General features: G+C 43.6%; 1 protein-coding gene across 2 annotated transcripts in view; it reads right to left on the minus strand.

The window, feature by feature from the left end:
• The window catches only part of nrip1a (nuclear receptor interacting protein 1a), a 98,032-nt gene that overhangs the window by 63,022 nt on the left and 15,526 nt on the right, over positions 1 to 19,484 (minus strand). Inside the window, exon 1 of one of the 2 annotated variants that reach the window (XM_020518992.2) lies at positions 6,796 to 6,941. The exons of the other annotated variant lie outside the window; for it this stretch is intronic. The gene's annotated coding sequence lies outside the window, so the exon portion shown is untranslated. Of the gene's footprint in view, positions 1 to 6,795; positions 6,942 to 19,484 lie in introns of those variants that run through there. 2 annotated transcript variants of the gene reach the window in all.

Raw genomic sequence — 19,484 nt, forward strand, 5'->3', positions numbered from 1 at the left:
TCATCCAGCTCTACACCTTGTAATCTCACACTCTACTTTCCCATCTATCTGCACTAACCTTCAACCCTTTGCTCATCAACAATCTGTTTCTGCCTTAAAGAATACTGAAAGACCCGCTTTTAAGAAAGACAGTTCCAAAGCCAAAAACTACAGGAGTGGTGGGAGGCAGCGACAGAGCTTTGCTCTTAGACATGTGAAGCTTTGTGGCAAATGGTGGGCTGAAGGAGATGGAGAATACCCAAATCACGCAACCCTGAATATCACTGAAAAGAAAGGAGACAAACTGGTGATAGTCTTCATCAACAAAACAGAAACAAAAGTCTTAGAAAGGAAGAACAATTTCGACTGCTTGAGAATAAGATGCTGCTTTGTTGGCAAGTGGACTCAGATACACAACTGGCCAGAAATGGAGCATGAAAGACTGCAAAAGAAAAAGACTTTGCATTTATATTATCTTGTAGAAGTCCTGAAGCATTCTTCTGCCACTGAAGCACTTTTAAATGTCACTGTTGTAACGTACGAGATCATAGAATCCCTACAGTGTGGAAACAGGCCCTTCGCCCATCGAGGTTGCATGGACCCTCCGTAGAGCAATCCACCACCCCACCCTATAATCCCGCAATTCCCATGGCTAACGCACACAACCTTGGACATTATTGGGCAATCTCGCATGGTCAATCCACCTAGCCTGCAAATCTTTGGACCGTGGGATGGAACTCGAGCACCCAGAGGAAACCCGCACAGAAAGTGCAAATTCCACACAGACACCTGCACAAGGCTGGAATCGAACCCAAGTTCCTGTCACTGTGAGGCAGCAGCGCTGATCACTGTGCCACCTAAATGAAGCAGCCAATTTGATCACAGCAAGCTCTCCAGCAACAGAACTCCGCAACTGTTCTTCAACATATGACTGTGGGGTTGCTTTCACCCACACAACTCCACAGTTAGTTCAGAATCTCAGGCAGGATCTCTAACAATGCAACGTTCCCTCTGCACTGCCCTACAGAGTCAGCCCAAGGGCCCAGGTTTTGCAGGGGGACTTGAACTCCATACCTTCTGACTCAGACAGAGTGCTACCCAGTGAGTCATAGAAGAATGGAGAAGCTGGTGGTGAGGGAAGAGGAGGAAAGAGAAGGTTTTAGGCTTACAGAGGATTACAGGGACAGAGCAAGGAAGAGGTTAATGAGGGGTTAGAATATGTGGGTTAAGAGCTTCACACTTGAGGTATTGAAGGGACACAATCTGATTGAAGGCAGTGATGGAGTGAACAAACAGGTCCAACAATTGACCCTTCTCGACCTAACAGGTTCAGCATATCTCCAAATGACCATAGAAGCAGTGCCCAGTTCACTAGTCAGAGCAAAGCAGTATCCCAGGCCTGCAATGATCCCATGATAAGACTGAAATGAGGCAGAACTTCATTCCTTCAGAGGGTTGTGAATTTTGGAATTCTCTCCTCAAGCAAGCATGAATTATTATTGGTGAGCATCTTCAAGACCAAGATGAATAGATTCGGGAGCAGCAAGCTCTGTGGCAAATGGGTGAGAAATGGCAGTTCTAGTGAAGAACAGCCTTGGATGGAGAGTAGGCCTAAGAGACCACATGACCCACACTGCATCCAAACTCATGTTTCTCAACCTGACATCGAAATGATTTTGGCATTCATCTGTCCATCAGGATTGGCATCCGAATCAAGACCCATAAAATTTGTGTGACATACGAATGTACAAAACAGGAGCAGGCATAGGCCTTTTGCCCCCTTGAACATGTTCAATCATTCAGCCATGGATGATGTGTTTGTGTTTCAATTTCCACATTCCGATCTATCTCCCGTAACCCCAGATTCCCCTGCCTAACAAGAAGCTGTCCAAATCCACCAGAAAGATATTCACTGATCACATCTCCACTGCCTTTGGAAGCAAAGAGTTCCAAAGTCACACAATACTCAGAGAGAGAAATAAACTTTTCATCTCTCTCCTAAAAGGCTGCCCCCTTAGTTCTGGAGTGACCCACAAAAGGAAACATACCTTTCACCTTGTCTACCTTGTCAGGACTGCTCAGAATTTTGTCCACTTCAATCAAATCACCTCTTACATTTCTAAACCCCAATAGAAACAAGCCCAGGGTGTCTAACTTATCCTCAAAAGGTGACCCATTCATTCCAGACATCTAGACCTTATGTGATCCTTAGATTGTAAGTGGAAGGGAAGATGAGGAGTCCCAGAGATCAAAAGGGCAAGGATAGACAGAGACGGAGGAGTTGATGGTGTGACTGGTGTTGGTCCAGGCAGGGATCAAGAGGGATGCTGTACACAAAAGCTCAGAAAGCATACATGAGGAAAGTGCAGAGGAGCAGAGTCCACGCTAATATCAATATAACAGGGAAAGAAAGTAAATACACTTGCCAAACACTTTGTTTTGCAAGTGTCGTAACTCCTTTCATTTCACTTGTAACACCCAAATCGTGATCAATCCTGTGGACTCCCATCCATTCTTCGTGATTTCAGCAATGGCTCAAGGGCCAGGGCACTTTCTACAACAAAAACGAAAATGGCTATGAAAGTTCATCAGGTCTGGCAGCATCTATAGAGAGAAATCAGAGCTAACTTTTCGGGGTCGAGTGACCCTTCCTCAGTTCTGCCAGACAGGTCGAGCTTTTCTAGCAATTTCTGTTTTTGTTTCTTATTTACAGCATCAGCAGTTTATTTGGGTTTTATTTAGAGGACATTTTCCAACTTGGACTCACATGGGGTTGTGGCTTCGAGTCCCACAGGAAGACCTGACTCTCCCTTGCAGCCCAGACAAGAGTGCTGTTCTGCCAGAGATGCTGTGTGCTATGACGATTTTAAACCTTATCTGGCCCCTGAGAAGGGTGTAGATGGTCCCATTGCAAAATTTTAAAGAGGAGCTGGCGGGAGTCATCCCTGGTGTCTGGGTCAACACTTATACATCAATCTACACTGAAATTGGGATAATCTCGTCATTATTGCTGTTCGTGGGAGCCACGAACAGCAATAATGACGAGATTATCCCAATTTCCTATTCCTAAATATTTCCTACACTGCAACACAGTCTCTGCACTTCAAACACATGCTCTGAAGTGTTTCCAGAAATCCTGAAATTCTGATTAAATGCCTCCCTTATTGTTCCCTTCATTCCAAGAGAGTCAGTTCCAAAATTCGCAAACCTAGGGTAGGGAGTGAATCCAATCGGGTTGGCATCAATCAGATCCATATCAGCCAGCCAGCTAACTGCACCATCAGAGATAGTAAGAACTGTTGATGCTGGAGTCAGAGATAACACAGTGTGGAGCTGGAGGAGCACAGCAGGCCAGGCAGCGAGAGAGGAGCAGGAAAGTTAGGCATCGCAGTGGGGTTATAACTCACTCAGAGATGGTGTCCTGACCCAAAACATCAACTTTCCTGCTCTTCTGATGCTGCCTGACTTGCTGTATTCCCCCAGCTCCACACTGTGTTATAACTGCACCGTCACTTCCTCCCATCCCTAAAGATTTACAGTTGCTATGGCACTTGTATATAAATGATGTGGACTGGAGCTATGGACGCCGATGACAGAGTCTCCACCATTTTTTTGTCTCCATCACATGGCTATTCAGGAATGTCTCCCATCCTGAGGCAAGGTTTGAGGGGATATGGGCCAAGCGCAGGCAGGTGGGACTAGTTTAGTTTGGGATTAAGGGCAGCATGGACTAGTTGGACCGAAGGGTCTGTTTCTGTACTGTATGACTCGAAGACAGCCTGACATTGGTACGTGCCAGGGGGATTTGCAGGATGCTGCTCAACCAATTGGGCAGTGTTATGAGTGCATCTTCCTCAATCCTCAAAGGGAGAAAACCCAAAGCTTCTGGCCAAGAGGTAGGGACTCCGCCCATGGTGTAATGATGCCCTGTAGATACCTTGCCCCCAGTGGTCACAGACTGCAGGGAGGCAATGAACAGGGAAGCATAATTACAGCAACCAATCCCATCTTGGGTCAATTTCCCAGCATGCAGTGCTAAGTAGCAGGAAACCTGATGGAGTTTTTCCCCTTTTCTAGTCCAGGGGCAGCGAGACCAGTTCCAGAACATTCTAGACAGACAGCCATATAGGGCCAGCACAGCTACATTAAACATGGGGGAAGGCGATGGCCAAGTGGTATTATTGCTGGACTATTAATCCAGCAACCCAGGTAATGTTCTGGGTACCCAGGTTTGACTCTTGCCATGGCAGATGGTGGAATTTGAATTCAATTTTTAAAAAATCTGGAATTAAGAGTCTAATGATGACCATTATTTCTATTGTCGATTGTCAGAAAAACTCATCCGGTTCACTAACATCCTTTAGGGAAGGAAACTGCCATCCTTACCTGGTCTGGCTGACATGTGACACCAGACCCACAGCAATGTGGTTGACTCTTAACTGCCCTCTGGGCAATTAGGGATGGGCAATAAATGCTGCCTAGCCAGTGATGCTCTTATCCTGGGAATGAGTAAAGGAACACTGGTTACTATGCAAGATGAAAATAAATAAATTGCTCACCACAAAGATACTGGCCAAAACACACAGCTTAACATGTATACAGTACAATAGTTTTGCTGTCAGACTAATAGTTCAGAGAGAACAAAATTAAATCTCACCCAGAGATAACAAACTCACTCTCATCATTGCAACTAAATTGACTTCTTTTTTAAAACAAATCTGGAAATAACAAACTAGCATTGGTAAAAACAACCATGGAGCTGTCAGGTTTGTATTAAGACCACATTCATGTTCATTTACACGGTCAATCTCACTCGGGCCAGGCCTATATGTGGCTCTGGACCCACATGTGATAATTCTCTACAACTCCGTCTTGTTTTCTGACAAGATACTTGGTTTCATTAAATCTTCATGAGGTCAGCTTAACAACACATTCCCTAGGAACCTACGGATGGGTAATAAATACCTGTCCTGTCAGCAACATGCATGAAGAAATAAAAAGGATCCTTCCTGTTTCGTGACAATACTTTGTGCAGTGCAAATACTGTATGGGATAATAAACATTAATCCAATATTTCAGTGGATTAAAGGACCCATATACAGCAGGGAAATTCAAAATTTAAAATTAAGTTCCATGTATTTATCTTAACTGGGACTATAGTAAGATTCAGAATTGGCAGGGTTTCCTGTTCTTGATCCTATTCCTGTTCCTGATCGTACTCCAGTAACACTGTGTGTGTGTATGTCTGTGTATGTGTGCATGCACACATGGTCAAGATTCCAGCTACCCGATTGATTACAGAGGCAGGAAGTCGACCTTAAAGACACCTCACACAGCTAAAACAGATGAGAATAGACTAATCCACAGTTACATCCAAAGTTAATAAAAAAAAACACTTCTCAACAACACCTTAATTTGAATGTTCTCATCCTCATCTTCAAATCCTCCCTGGCCTTGCTCCTCCCCCACTTCTGTGATTCTTCAGGAAATCTGCCTTCTTGCTATTCTGGCCTCTTGGGCACCTCCCACATGCTTGGTGGCTGTGCTTTCGGTGGCATGGTGCCCAGGCTGTGGAATTTGCTTCCTAAACCTTGCCACGTTTCTCTCCGTCCTTGTTCAACATCTACATCCTTGACTGAACTTTCGGTCTTCACCCCATCGCTTCAGTGTCCAATCATGTGCCTGCCTCCACAGGCTCCTTCGAAATGCCTTGTAGCATTTTACTACGCTGAAGGCACTATACGAATGCAAGTGGTTGTTGATTTGAGGAAGCCTTTGAACAGTGAAGAGGGAAAAGAAAGGTGCCCTCGGGGGGTGGGGGGACTCTTCCATTGAGGACACAGGGAGGTAATGGTGCCATCCACAGTGCACTGAACCACAGGCTGATGATGGTCAGGGATCACAATGGGTACCTCTAAGAATTGGGTGGAAGAGAAACCTTTCAAGGACAGGGGGCCGGAGGGAGAGGGTTCGGTGTTACTGGGATGGGGTAAAACAGGACATGAAGTGAGTGGGGGTCATAGGAGGATATACAGAAAACAAAATCCCAGCAACTGAAGGCCATTTATATAGATTTATAAACATTAAATTAACCACATGGTGAATCAATAGCCTGTGGCTAATATAATTCAAATGATTCGCCCTGTAGCCTCTGTGCATTGACCACTGACCACATTGAAACAACTTCAGAGCAGTCGGTTCAAAACAGTCCAGTTTACAAATTGCTAACACCAGCTCTTTCAAAATGGACATTAATAAAGGTCTTTATTGTTTAAAAAGAAGATATAACCTTAACGCTAGCAACTCCCAGTCAGACTGTACAAGTCAAAGGCTGGAAAAACAATACTGAGAGGCCCAAATATCAAAATGTGGTACATAAATACACACAGACACACACATACACAACACAAACCGGCTAAAGAATGGCGATACTAATTCTTGAACCACACTGATTTTTTTTTAAAAAATACAAGCGCATGATAACAGTGGTTCCAAAACAACAAAGGCTTCCTGATTTCCCCTCCAAGTGTCAGTGGGTTAATTGAGATGAAGGTAGATGCTTTGTATTGACGGCCTCTCTGCGGATGGGGGGTTTCATGAAGAAGGAGGCGGAAATGTACCGACAGCACTGGAGATCTCCAAACAGAAATACCCTGGGATTGGGGAAAGTGGGAACAGCAGTCCAAGTCAATTTCACCAGTCGGAAATTAACTTGGCCCGCGATCCAACCCATCCTCTGCGTCTTTTTTTTTTAAAAAATAAATGACATACAAACAGATACAGAATACGTTTTAAATAAATGATTGGTCCTCTTACCTGATCTCCCCCTTTTTTTTTGTTACACAGCAGCTCCGGGAATCCCAGCCAGAAATCAGGAAACGCTGCAGTTTTCTTTTTTGTAAATGGTTACAAAGGAAATGTCTCAGCTTGTTGTTGCTGTTACTGCTGCCTTGTTTAATTCAGGATTAGCGACCAATCCTTCCCCTCCCCCCCCCCCCCTCCCAAGACCCCCTCCCCACACCCCCCCAAACAACCCTCCCCACCCCCCTCCCCCGAACCTCACCACCGACAGATACTGGATTCAAAGGCCGGCTTCAGGAATACAAAGTAACTGGGTTGCAAAATGTATCTTCTGGAGCGCCCCGCGATCCAACATTTTGTGTTAAAAATGAAAGAAAAAACGCAGAGAGACAGATCAAAGCAAAGGCTTAATGATGATCAAGACTGGAATTAATGCTGGAAGACTGGGGGAAATAATAATTCTGAAGAGGTTCTGTCTCTCACCCACAATACACAAACCTTCTCCGGCCAAGCTATAACAGAGAATGAGGCAGTCCAGGCCGACCGAATGCCTAGGCACCTCCCAATTGAAGACATCTAGAAAAAAAACACACACACGACACAGTACAGGCTAAAAGCTCCACCACTCAACACGAGCAAACTCTGGGATTCAGACTGCCCCACAGAGCCTAGAGCTTACAGTATTTACTCAACCTCTTGTGACTACAGCCACACAGAGCTCGCTGATATTGCAAACCCTCGCCAGCATATTCTCTCACGAACATTTTTCGTCCTGCTCACACACCACCCTTCCTTCTGACTCTTTTTTTCCTTAATTCGTATTTCTTATGACCCTTTGTGTTTCTCCCTTCGCCCTCTCCAGTTTCCAGCGCCAGGAAGAATTTGCGTTTGCATAGCGCCTGTCGTGGCCACACGCCGGAGTGTTTAATTCCGGGCACTTTACTGAAGGAAGGATGTTGAAGCCCCGGAGAGAGTGGAATGGAGACTTACTAGAATGACACCAGGAATGAGCTATTTTAGAATCAAAGGAAAGATTAGAGAAGGAGCAAATTATTGCAGATGCTGGGAGCTGAACTGAAAACCAAAAACATGGTTTCTTTCCATGGATGCTGCCTAACCCACTCCAATTTTTGTTTTCAGAAAGATCAGAGAGATTGAGCTTATTCTCCTTGGAGCATAGAGGGTTAAGAGGTGACCTTATTGAGGTATTCAAAATTATGAACAATTTTGACAGGGAAAAGAGGGATATTCTGTTCCCACTAGTTGGTATGTCAGTAACTAAGGGTCACAGCTTCAAGATTGTCAGTAAGAGAGCTAGGAGAGAGATGAGGAGAAACTTCTTTACTCAGAGAGTTGTTGGGATTTGGAATGAGCTGCCTGGGAGGGTGGTGGAGGTGGATTCCATAGGAGGTTTCAAAAGGGAGCTGGATATATATCTGAAAGTGACGAATTTAGAGGGCTACAGAGATAAAGCTGGAGAAAGGGACTAGCTGGGTAGCTCTTTTGGGAGCCTGTACTCACACAATGGGTTGAATGGCCTCTTTCTGTACTGTAAAATTCTATGACCCCAGGACTTTCAAAAGCCTCTTCATGGCTAGATGCGGGTACGTTGTTTTTGTGTTACCCTGTTTGTCACATAGGGACCATTTAGATGCACAGCAAGCTCCCACAAACAGCAATAAGATAAAAACCAAAAGAACTGCGGATGCTGTAAATCAGGAACAAAAACAAAGTTGCTGGAAAAGCTCAGCAGGTCTGGCAGCATCCGTGAAGGAGAAAACAGTTAACGTTTCGGGTCCGGTGACATGAGGAAGGGTTCTGAGGAAGGGTCACCGGACCCGAAAAGTTAACTCTGTTTTCTCCTTCACAGATGCTGCCAGACCTGCTGAGCTTTTTCAACAACAATAAGATCATGGTCTGTGCAAGTGAAACTGTCGCAAAACAATATAAAACAGGGCAGAAGAGGAGAAGTACCAACAGAACCTTCTGGAAACACAATGGGTCAGGCAGCATCTCCAAGGTAACAACCCCAGTTCATAATCTTGCAGTTCTACTGATAGGTCTGGAATAAAGAGAAACTAGTCCAGTAGTGACTACATAACTATTGTCAATTGTTAAAATAAACCCCCTGAAAAATCCAAAGAACTGCAGGTGCTGGAAATAAGAAACAAATACAGAAATTGCTGGAGAAATGCAGTAGGTTTGGCAGCATGTGTGGAGAGAATGCAGAGTTAGCATTTCAGGTCCAGTAATTAACTGTGATAAAACTTAATTTACAAAGGGAAAAACGGTTACATTACAAAACTTAAACTCTGTTTTTCTCTCCACTGATGCTGCCAGACATGCTGAGTTTCTCCAGTACTTGCTGTTTACATTTCAGATTTTCAACAGCTGCGATATTTCGGTTCTGAAAATTGGTAGAATTTTGTTTATGCTGTTATGACTTGGAGAACATTGCCTAAAACTGCATGTTTTATAAATTGTGCGTTGTTTTCACAGTTAATGTGCTTTTATTTTCATTCATTCATGGGAGTTATTGATTAGGCCAGCATTTATTATCCTAAGTGCAGTGAAGAATCAACCCCATGGAATCACATGTAGGTCAGACCAGATTAGAATAACAGATTTCCTTTTCTAAAGGATATTAGTGAATCAGATATTTTTTTCAAATCAACAATTCGACAGAAGTTGCATGGTCATAATTAGACGAGCTTCTGATATTGCAGATTCTGACTAAATTTCAATTTCACTATCTGGGATTTGAACGAATATGTAGGTGCTAAGATCACTAGCCCAGTGATATTACCACATCTTCTCCATTAAAGGGCTGACAGCATGTTTGGTGAGAGAGACATAGTTAATGTTTCAAAATCCCTCTTCTCAGAAGAAGTTATACTGGAGTCAAAACGCTAACTTTGTTTCTCTCTCCACGGATATTGCCAGGCCTGCCAAGTTTCACTTGCACTTAACAGTTTATATTTAAAATCTCCAGTACTTGGTATTTAATTTAACCCCTACAATGTGGGATAGGCCATTTGGCCAAACAAGTCCACACCAACTCTCCAAAGAGCATCCCACCCAGACTCACACCCCCCTACCCTATTGCCCTTGGCTAATCTACTTAACTCACACATTCCTGGGCACTATAGCAAAGCCAATCCACCTAACCTGCACAAGTTGGACTGTGAGAGGAAACCAGAGCATCTGGAGTAAACCCACGCAGAGAATGTGCAAACTCCACACAGATAGTTGCCTGAGGCTGGAATTGAACCCAGGTTTCTAGCACTGTGAGGCAGCACTGCTAACCACTGAGCCACTGTGCTTCCCAAAGCCATTGTGCTGCCCAAAGTCTACAAAAATCTGCAGTGGCCTTTTGTGACACTCTCAGCTTTGAGTTAGATGGTTATAGGTTTGAGACCCACTCCAAAGACATGGGCTGCAGCCTGAGGGGCGTCCTGCAATGTTGGAAGTGCCAGCATACAGGTAAACATTTGAATTGAGGTCCTGATTGACTCCTTAGGTGGATTATAAAGCTTCCATAGGCCACTTCATCAAAGGAGAGGCCCCTAGGTGGCCTGGCATTTATTCCTCAAATCATATCGTTCCAGCCAGAAAATCGGGCCTTTCCCCCCTTGCTGCTTGTGAGAGCTCGCTTCATGCAAAGTCGTGCCATGTTTTGGCCATTTCAACAATGGTTGCCCATCAAAAATATAACATTGTCTGTCAGATGTTGCTATCACACTTTCCTTCAATCAAACACCACAGTTAACTCAATGTTGAGCAAAGGCGGAGGTGGGGTGAGGCACTTGGGAGGGAGGGTGGCTGGTGGTGGTGTGAGCTAACACCAATAATCCAGATTTATTGTCAAATAAGGAGCTGTGAAGAGTGGAAGTCTGTGACAAAACCAGAAATTGCTGGAGAAACTCAGCAGGTCTGGCAGCATCTATGGAGACAGAAAGCAGAGTTAACGTTTCAGGTCCTATGACCTTTCTTCGGAACTAGGAGACCTGAATCTGGTTCAGAATCTAGGCACCTGCACTAATACCCAGGAGACAAACATTCAAATGCCACATGGCAGCTGGAGGCATTTTAATGGAATTCATTAATTCATCATCAATAAAATTCTAGCGTGATTTCGACTGATCATGAATCCACCAGATTATTGTTTTTAAAAATCCATCTGGTTCACTAATGTCCTTTAGAGAAGGAAATCTGCCATCCCTACCTGGTCTAGGCTGCATGTGATTCCAGAACCACAGCAATGTAGCTGACTTGCAACTGACCTTGGTACAGACTGAGCAAGACGCTCGGATCAAGGGCATGTGAGCATCAAAAATAGGACCATGAGGGGGCCATTCAGCCCCTCAAGCCTGCTGTACCATTCAATTGCATCATTGCTAACCTGATTGGTCTCAACACTCCTTTCTTGCTTGCTGCTCGTACTTGTTGACTCCTTTGTTGATCTAATCTCTGCCTTGAATGTATTCAATGACTCAGCCTCCTGGAAGGAGAATTGTAAACATTAGTGACCCTTTGAAAGGAGATAAATGTTGGCCCCGCCAATAACATCCGCATCCCAAGAATGAATATATAAAAATCCAAAATATGACATGGATCTGGAAAGCTGTGGTTTCCTCGCCCTGCAGATAATGACACACTATTTCCACTCGTGAAAACATCGAGAGGCCACAGATTTAAGGCATGTGGTAAAAGAAGTAAAAGTGAACTGAGAATAAGAGATGGTAGGAACTGCAGATGCTGGAGAATCTGAGATAACAAGGTGTAGAGCTGGATGAACACAGCAGGCCAAGCAGCATAAGATGAGCAGGAAGGCTCACTTAACAAGTAATTAGGGTCTGGAATGCACTGGCACTGAAAGTGTCGTGGAGGCAGGTTCAATCAAGCTTTTCAAGAGGGAGTTACATTGTTATCTGTAAAGGAAAATTTAGACATTAAGATGCAAGAGCAGAAGGAGGCCATTCAGCCCAACACGCCTATTCTGTCATTCAATAAGCTCATGGCTGGTCTATTAATCCACAATTCTATTTTCCTGCCTTTTCTCCATAACTTTTCATTCCCTTATTGATTAAAATTCTGTCTATCTCTTAGGGGTTTTGAATCTGTGGAATTTTCTATTGAGGCTGGGTTATTGAGTAAATTCAAAGCTGAGATAGACAAATTTTTAATCAGTAAGGGAATCAAGGGTTATGGGGATAAGGCAGGAAAGTGGAGTTGAGGATTATTAGATCAGCTGTGATCTTATTGAATGGCAGAGTAGACTCATGGAGTTGAATGGCCTACTTCTGCTCTTACATCTTATGGTCTTGGAGTCATAGAGTCATAACCTCATACAAAAACAGGGACTGCAGCAGTAACACAGTAACCCTGGCAACAACTGTAGAGAGAACGCAGAGTTAATATTTCAAGTCCAGTGACCCTTCATCATAACTGAAAACAGCTGGGAAAGAGGGTATTTATGCTGATGACAGGGTGGGGGTGTGGGTGTTGAGTAGAGTACATGAAAACAGAGCTCAGAGAAATGCAGAGAGAGAAAAAAGAGATTGGCAAACAATGATATAACTGATGATAAGTCAGAGAGCAATAAATGTTAGGTATGGTGAATAGAAGAAAATGGGTTGGCTGTGCAGGGAGTACCCATGCAATGCAGTAGCTAGGCGTATTGGGGGGTGTGATAACCGACATGGATGAGGGCATTCTGGATATTCCATCTGCCAAATTTTTGCATACTCACTTTGCCTGTTTCTATCCCTCTGCAGAAGCTTTGTATCACCCTCACCACTTGCTTTCCTACCTATTTTTCTCATCTGCACACTTGGATATAGTATGTTTACTTTCTTCATCCAAGTCATTAATGAAGAATGTAAATAATTGTGACTCCAATACTGATCCTACTGCCATTCCACTAGGTAGAGGTTGCCATCCTGAAGATGATCCCCTGATCCCAGCTCTCTGTTCTCTGTAAGTTAACCAATCCTCTGTTCATGCTAATATACTCTCCCCAACACTAGTTATGCTTATCTGATTAAATAGTCTAATTTATATCAAATGCTTTCTGAGAATGCAAATATATCATGTCCATTGTTTCCCTTTTATCTATCTTGCTTGTTACTTTCTCAAAAATTTCTATTAAATTTATCAGACATGATTTCCCCTTCATGAAGCCATGCTGATTCTACTTGATCACATCATGTTTTTCTAAATGATCTGCTATTATATTCTTTCTAATAGACACTAACATTTTCCCAACAATAGATGTTAAGCTAACTGGCCTATAGTTACCTTTCTTTAGTCCCTTCCCTCTTTAAATAAAACTGTTACATTGGCAGTTTTCCAATCTCATGGGACTTCACCAGAATCTAAGGATTCTTGCAAGATTACAAACAATGCATCCACAATGCCTGTAACTACTTCCTCTCAACTCCCAGGGTGCACCCCATCAGACCCCATCAGATAAATGAGTGACTTTGTCGGTTTTTAGCCTCAGTAATTTCCCTAGTACATCTTTTCTCTAGTGATAGTTATTGTACTTATTTCATTTTTTTTCCTTTTGTTCCTTGATTATTAGTAATTTTGGACTGCTATTAGTATCTTTGACTATGAATGCAAAGTATTTTATTCAACTCCTACCATTTTCTGGTTGTTATTTTCTCTGGTCTGGCTTCTCTCTTCCTTTTACATATTTAAAGAAGCTCTTTCTCTCCATCTTGATATTACTTGCAAGTTTACCCCAAAGTTTATTTCTTCCCCCTTTATTATTTTTTGTCATCTTCCATTGATGTATAAAACTTTCTCAAAACCTCTGACTTACCATGAATGTTAGTAACATTATATCCTTTCTTTTTCAATTCAATACTATCCTTAACTTCCCTGGTTAAGCCATGGTTGATTAATCCCCTTGCTCGAGTTCTTCTTCCTCACTGGAATATAGCTTGTTCCCATTATCTCCTCATATAGTCTCTGCCCCACCATTTAGTTACTGTTAGGGGCCCTATAGATTAGTCCTACCAGGGTCTTCTTTCCCTTTTTATCTCTTAACTCCACCCATATCTTCAAATCCATGATCATTTCTTGTTATTATACTTATTCCATCCCTACCAACAAGGCAACCCCCACCAGCCCTTCCTTCCTGACTCTCACAAACACCTGAATATTTAGTTCCTAGCTTTGATCACCTTGTAACCAAGTATCCATCATGGCTATAAGACCATATCCATTAATCAGTGTTTGTACTATTAATTCATTGATTTTGTTCCAAATACTGCATGCATCCAAGTAGAGAGCCATTAATTTTGACTTTTCTTACCATTTTTCCCCTTGTGACCCTATTTACTGTAGTTTTTCTATATTTGTAAACTCTGTGCCTTTCGATTTCTCTCTGGGTGTCATTATCCAAATAGCTGCCGTGTAATGCTATCATATTCTCTTACTTTGTGAGCCCACATATCCCGTCTCTCAAACTCATTAATTAGTTTAAAGCCCTCTTTAAAGCCTTTTGTATTAGATTTGACAGGTCATTGGACCCAGCCCATCACACCAAAAGACCCCTTCCTATGCCAGTACCTCACACACTGAAACCCATTCCACCCACACCAATCTTAGGGCCATGCAGTCTTGTCCACACAGCTTCAAGAACATTGTACTTATTGCATCTCACGTAGACCAGACCAGGTAAGGACAGCAGTTTCCTTCCCTGAAGGACATTAGTGAACCAAATGGGGTTTCCAACCATCGACAATGGTTTCATGGTCATCATTAGAACCTTAATTCTGGATTATCTTAAAAATTGAATTCAAACTCCATCATCTGCCATGGTGGAATTCAAACCTGGCACATTACCTGTGTGTTTGGATTAATGGTCTGGTAATAATACCAATACACCATTGCCTCCCTTTTGTGAAACTTTGCAGTTGCTTCTTGCAGTCACTATAACAGTGGTCAGGACCCAATGCTTGTGAGATGAAAGCCAGACAGCTGCAATTTAAAAATTCTTGTCCTCTTGCAAAATCACTCCAAAACATTTCATGCTCCCCACTCCTGTACCTCCTCCTCCAGTCCCTTACTTTTCCATGATCTCTGCATCCTTAAATTCTGGTTTCTTGAGCAGCCTCAGTTTCAGTTGCCACACCACAGCAGCTGTGCCTTCAGATAGAAGGGCCCTAAACTCTGGAACTCTCTGCCTAAACCATTCTGCAAGCCTCTCTCTACAGTTAAAAGCTCCTTAAAAACTATATTTGACAAAACCTCTGGTCACCTTAATACTTCCTAATGTGGCTCAGTGGTATATTTAATTTGCTAATGTGCATGAAGCATGTAGATATGTTTACAGCATCAAAGGTGCTATATAACTGCACCTTGTAACTGTAGACAATCCAAAGGCCTGTACAGATGATTGGAGGATCGGCAGCCATTTTGAAATGGTTATGGACCTTAGTAGAGATATGCCAAAAATTCAAAAGATTTGGGGGGCAGAGGTTGGCCATCACCAAGGAGAAGGTGCTAGAAAAGCTGAATGGCCTGAAGGTGGATAAATAACCAGGACCAGATGTACTATATCCCAGAGTTCTGAAGGGGATAGCTGAAGAGATTGTGGAGTTGTTCATGGTCACCTTTCAGAAATCACTGGAGTCAGGGAGGGTCCCAGAGGACTGGAAAATCAATAATGTAACCCCCCCCACTCCCATTTAAGAAGGGAGTAAGGCAAAAGATGAGAAATTACAGGCCGATTAGCCTGACCTTGGTCATTGGTAAAATTTTGGAGTCCATTGTGAAGGATGAGATTTCTGAACACTTGGAAGTGCGTTGTAAAATAGGGCAAAGTCAGCATGGCTTCATCAAGGGAGGTCATGCGTGACAATTCTGACGATGTAACGAGCGGATCAGACCAAGGAGAGCCAATGGATGTTACCTACCTAGACTTCAAGAAGGCCTTTGACAAGGTGCCGCACAGGAGGCTGCTAAATAAGACAAGGGCCCTTGGTGTTAGAGGCAAGGTGCTAGCATGGATAGAAGATTGGCTGTCTGGCAAAAAGTAGGGAGTGGGGATAAAAGGGTCTTTCTCAGGATGGCAACAGATGACAAGTGGTGTTTCGCAAGGGTCAGTGTTGGGACCACAACTTTTCACTTTATACATTAATGATCAACATGAAGGAACTGAGGGCATTCTGGCTATGTTTGTAGATGATACAAAGATAGGTAGAGGGAAAGGTAGTATTAAGGAGATGGGGAGGCTGTAGAAGGATTTGGACAGATCAGGAGAGTGAACAAAGAAGTGGCAGTTGGATTATAACATGGGAAAATATGAGGTCATGCACTTTGTTAGGAAGAATAGAGGCATGGACTATTTTCTGAATGGGCAGAAAATTCAGAAATCTGAAGTGCAAAGGGACTTGGGATTTTTAATCCAGGATTCTCTTAAGGTAAACTTGCAGGTTGAGTTGGTAGTTAGGAAAGCAATGTTGGCATTTATTTCGAGAGGGCTAGAATATAAAAGCAGGGATGTACTTCTAAGGCCCTAGAAGGTTTTGGTCAGGCCACATTTAGAGTACTGTGAGCAATTTTGGTCTCCATACCTCACGAAGGATGTACTGGAACTGGAGCCAGTCTTGCGGAGGTTCACAAGAATGATCCCAGAAATGAAAGCTTTAATGTATGAGGAACGTTTGAGGGCTCTGGGTCTATACTCAATGGAGTTTAGAAGGATGAGGAGCATCTAATTGAAACTTACAGCATACTGAGTGAACTGGACAGAGTGGATGTTTGAAAGATGTTTCCTTTGGTAGCAGAGACAAGGACCCGAGAGCACAGCTTTAGAGTAAAGGGAAGACCTTTTAGAACGGAGATAAGGAGAAACTTCTTCAGCCAGAGAGTGATGAATCTATGGAATTCACTGCCACAGAAGGCTGTGGAGGCCAGGTCATTGAGTACATTTAAGCCGGAGATAGATAGGTTCTTGATTGTCAAGGGGATCAAGCGTTACAGGGAGAAAGAAGGTGAATAGGGTTGAGAAATTTATCATCCATGATTGAATGGGAGAGTGGGCTCAGTGGGCCAAATGGCCTAATTTCTGCTCCTACGTCTTGTGGTCTTATGGTCTCATGGACTCCAAACAGCAGAGGCCTTTGGAGCAGAAATCAACCCAGGAAAAGCAGGACAACTAAGCTACAGGGGTTGGTTAGTTCAGTTGGCTAGAAGGATGAAGTGATGCAAACAGTGTGGGTTCAATTCCTGCAATGGCTGGGGTTATCATGAATGACTCTCCTTGTCAGCATCCTCCTCTTTCCTGAGACTAAACCACCCACCATCAGTCATCTCACTCTAATAACAGAGCAGCCCTATGGCCTGGTAAGTCTCTGGTGACTTCATATGTGACTCCAGACCCACAGTTTAGTGGCTCACTCTCAAATGCCCTGTGAAATGGCCTAGTAAGCCTCTCAGTTCATGGGCAATTAGGATGGGTGACAAATGCTTGGCTTACCAGCGACAGCCACATCCCAGGACAGATCAAAGATGACAAACCCTGTTGTGCGGATGCGATTGACATTTTCTGTCTGCAGTGTCCTGCCCTTTTCCAAGTTTGGATCGGATCTAAGTGCTGGGTCATGTGCCCGCTAACAGAGAGGGGCAGCTGGGTAATGGAGCTGTCAAAGCCCTAAAACTTGGAGCCACGGACTTGCAGGGGAGAGGGCGATATTGGGGAGCTGTTGCAAATTCACGCTGTGATAAGTCCCCACGCACCAAATCCAAATGGCAGGCTTGAAACACAGGGAGCGACAGATGCACAAGAAAGAACACGGACAAGGTGACACACTGAGAAAATAAACATCAGTGGCAGCTGACCTGGCTGCAAGTTACAGCATTGTATGTCAAGGAGCTGCCATCAGAAAGGGAGCAAGGCACACAACCTGATCTGACTGGGCCTCTGCCCACTCATCAGGAACAACATGCCAGGCATGCACAAGGGTTACTTAAAGGGGAATTGTACTCATTGAGCGTGTCATACTGTCACAGCAGGAGTCTTATTGCACAGAATCTTTCACTTAGTGATGGAACCCCAGGGCTGCCATCTGTCCAGTTTTGGTCCAGTTTTTTTTTTCTCTATCTCTCTGTCGACCATCTGGATATTGTAAGATTATAAACCAGACAATGATTCTTTTAATATTCACAGCATCACTGAATCACAGATCTGTTACGGAGCAGAAGGAGGCCATTCAGCACCTCGTGCCTACCCCAGTTCTATTAGCCAGTGCCAAACTCCTGCCTGAACCACCATATAACCACCCAATGCCCCGCTTGAATGCACCAAGCAATACATTCCACATCCTGATTACTCGCTGTGTGAAAAATTGTTTTCTCACATTACCATTGCTTAGTTTGCACATCGTTTTAGATCTGTGCCCTCTTATTCTTGCTCCTTCTACAAACGGGAGCAGCTTTTGCCGATCTACTCTTTCCAACCCGCTCATGAAATTGAAAACCACTATCAAATCTCCACTCGGCCGTCTCATCTCTCAGGAGAACAATCCCAACTTCTGTCCTCATCTATCCTCGTCACTGAAGGTTCTCATTCCTGGAGCCATTCTTGTAAATTGCATTTGCACTCTCTCCAATGCGTTCACATCATTCCTGTAATATGACACCCACAACTGTACACAATGCTCCAGCTGAGGTCTAACAAGTGTCTTGTACAAGTTCAGCTTCACCTCCTTGCTCTTGTACTCTATGCCCCTATTAATAAAGCCAAGAACACTCTGTACATTACTAACTGCTCTATCCACCTGTCCTGCCACCTTTTTTGATCTGTGCACCCAAGTCCCTCTGCTCCTTCATCCCCTTTAGAATCGTGATGCCTATTTTATATTGTCTTTCACTGCTCTTCCTCAATATTGACAGTAGAGAAACTGGGATTGCTTTTCTGAGGACTAAGAGGTTAAGAAAAGATTTCAGATCAAAATCGTGAATCATATCTTAGGGACAACACAGAAGGAGGCCATTTGGTCCAGCACATGCCTGCTGGCTTTCTGCAAGAGCAAGACAGCTCGTTCTACTCTTCCTTCACATTTCCCCCACAGACTTGAGAATATTTTTGCTCTTCAGGTGCTTACCCAATTCCCTTTTCAAAGTTATGTTTGAATGTGCTTTCAGGCAGCTCATTTCAGATTCTTGCCCACTCACTGAGTAAAAGAATTCCTCCTCATGCCGCTCTTAGTTCTTTTGCAAATCACTGTGAGCAAATATCTTCTGGTTCTCGACACTTCTACTACTCTTTTGGCGAAACACTCCTGGACATGGGCGTTGCTGGTTGGCCAGTATTTATCGCCCATCCCTAATCCCCCTTGAGAAGATGGTGACAGGCTGCTTTCTTGATTAGTTGAGAGTGGAATATTGTAGCCTTACATTAGGTGATACCGATAGTAATGACATTAGTATTTGAGCCGCCAGGTTCGATATTCTTGGCTTTGTAGTTCAGCCAAAACAATCTATCCTTTTTCCCTTTTTGTTGTGACTGTCTTCCAGTACTCAGAGTGAGAGATTAGTTCTATTTATTTACCTACAACACAGGGGTGTTTATTAGCTGTACCTAAGCTTTGATCTTCACAGCACACTAGTCCACACTAGCACATCAGTTCACTAACGCGCACAGACCATTTGTTTAATCCAAGACAACAAGGTGCAGAGCTGGATGA

The sequence above is a fragment of the Rhincodon typus genome, chromosome 11 (assembly GCF_021869965.1).
Source record: "Rhincodon typus isolate 14 chromosome 11, sRhiTyp1.1, whole genome shotgun sequence".
In the NCBI taxonomy this organism is placed as follows: Eukaryota; Metazoa; Chordata; class Chondrichthyes; order Orectolobiformes; family Rhincodontidae; genus Rhincodon; species Rhincodon typus.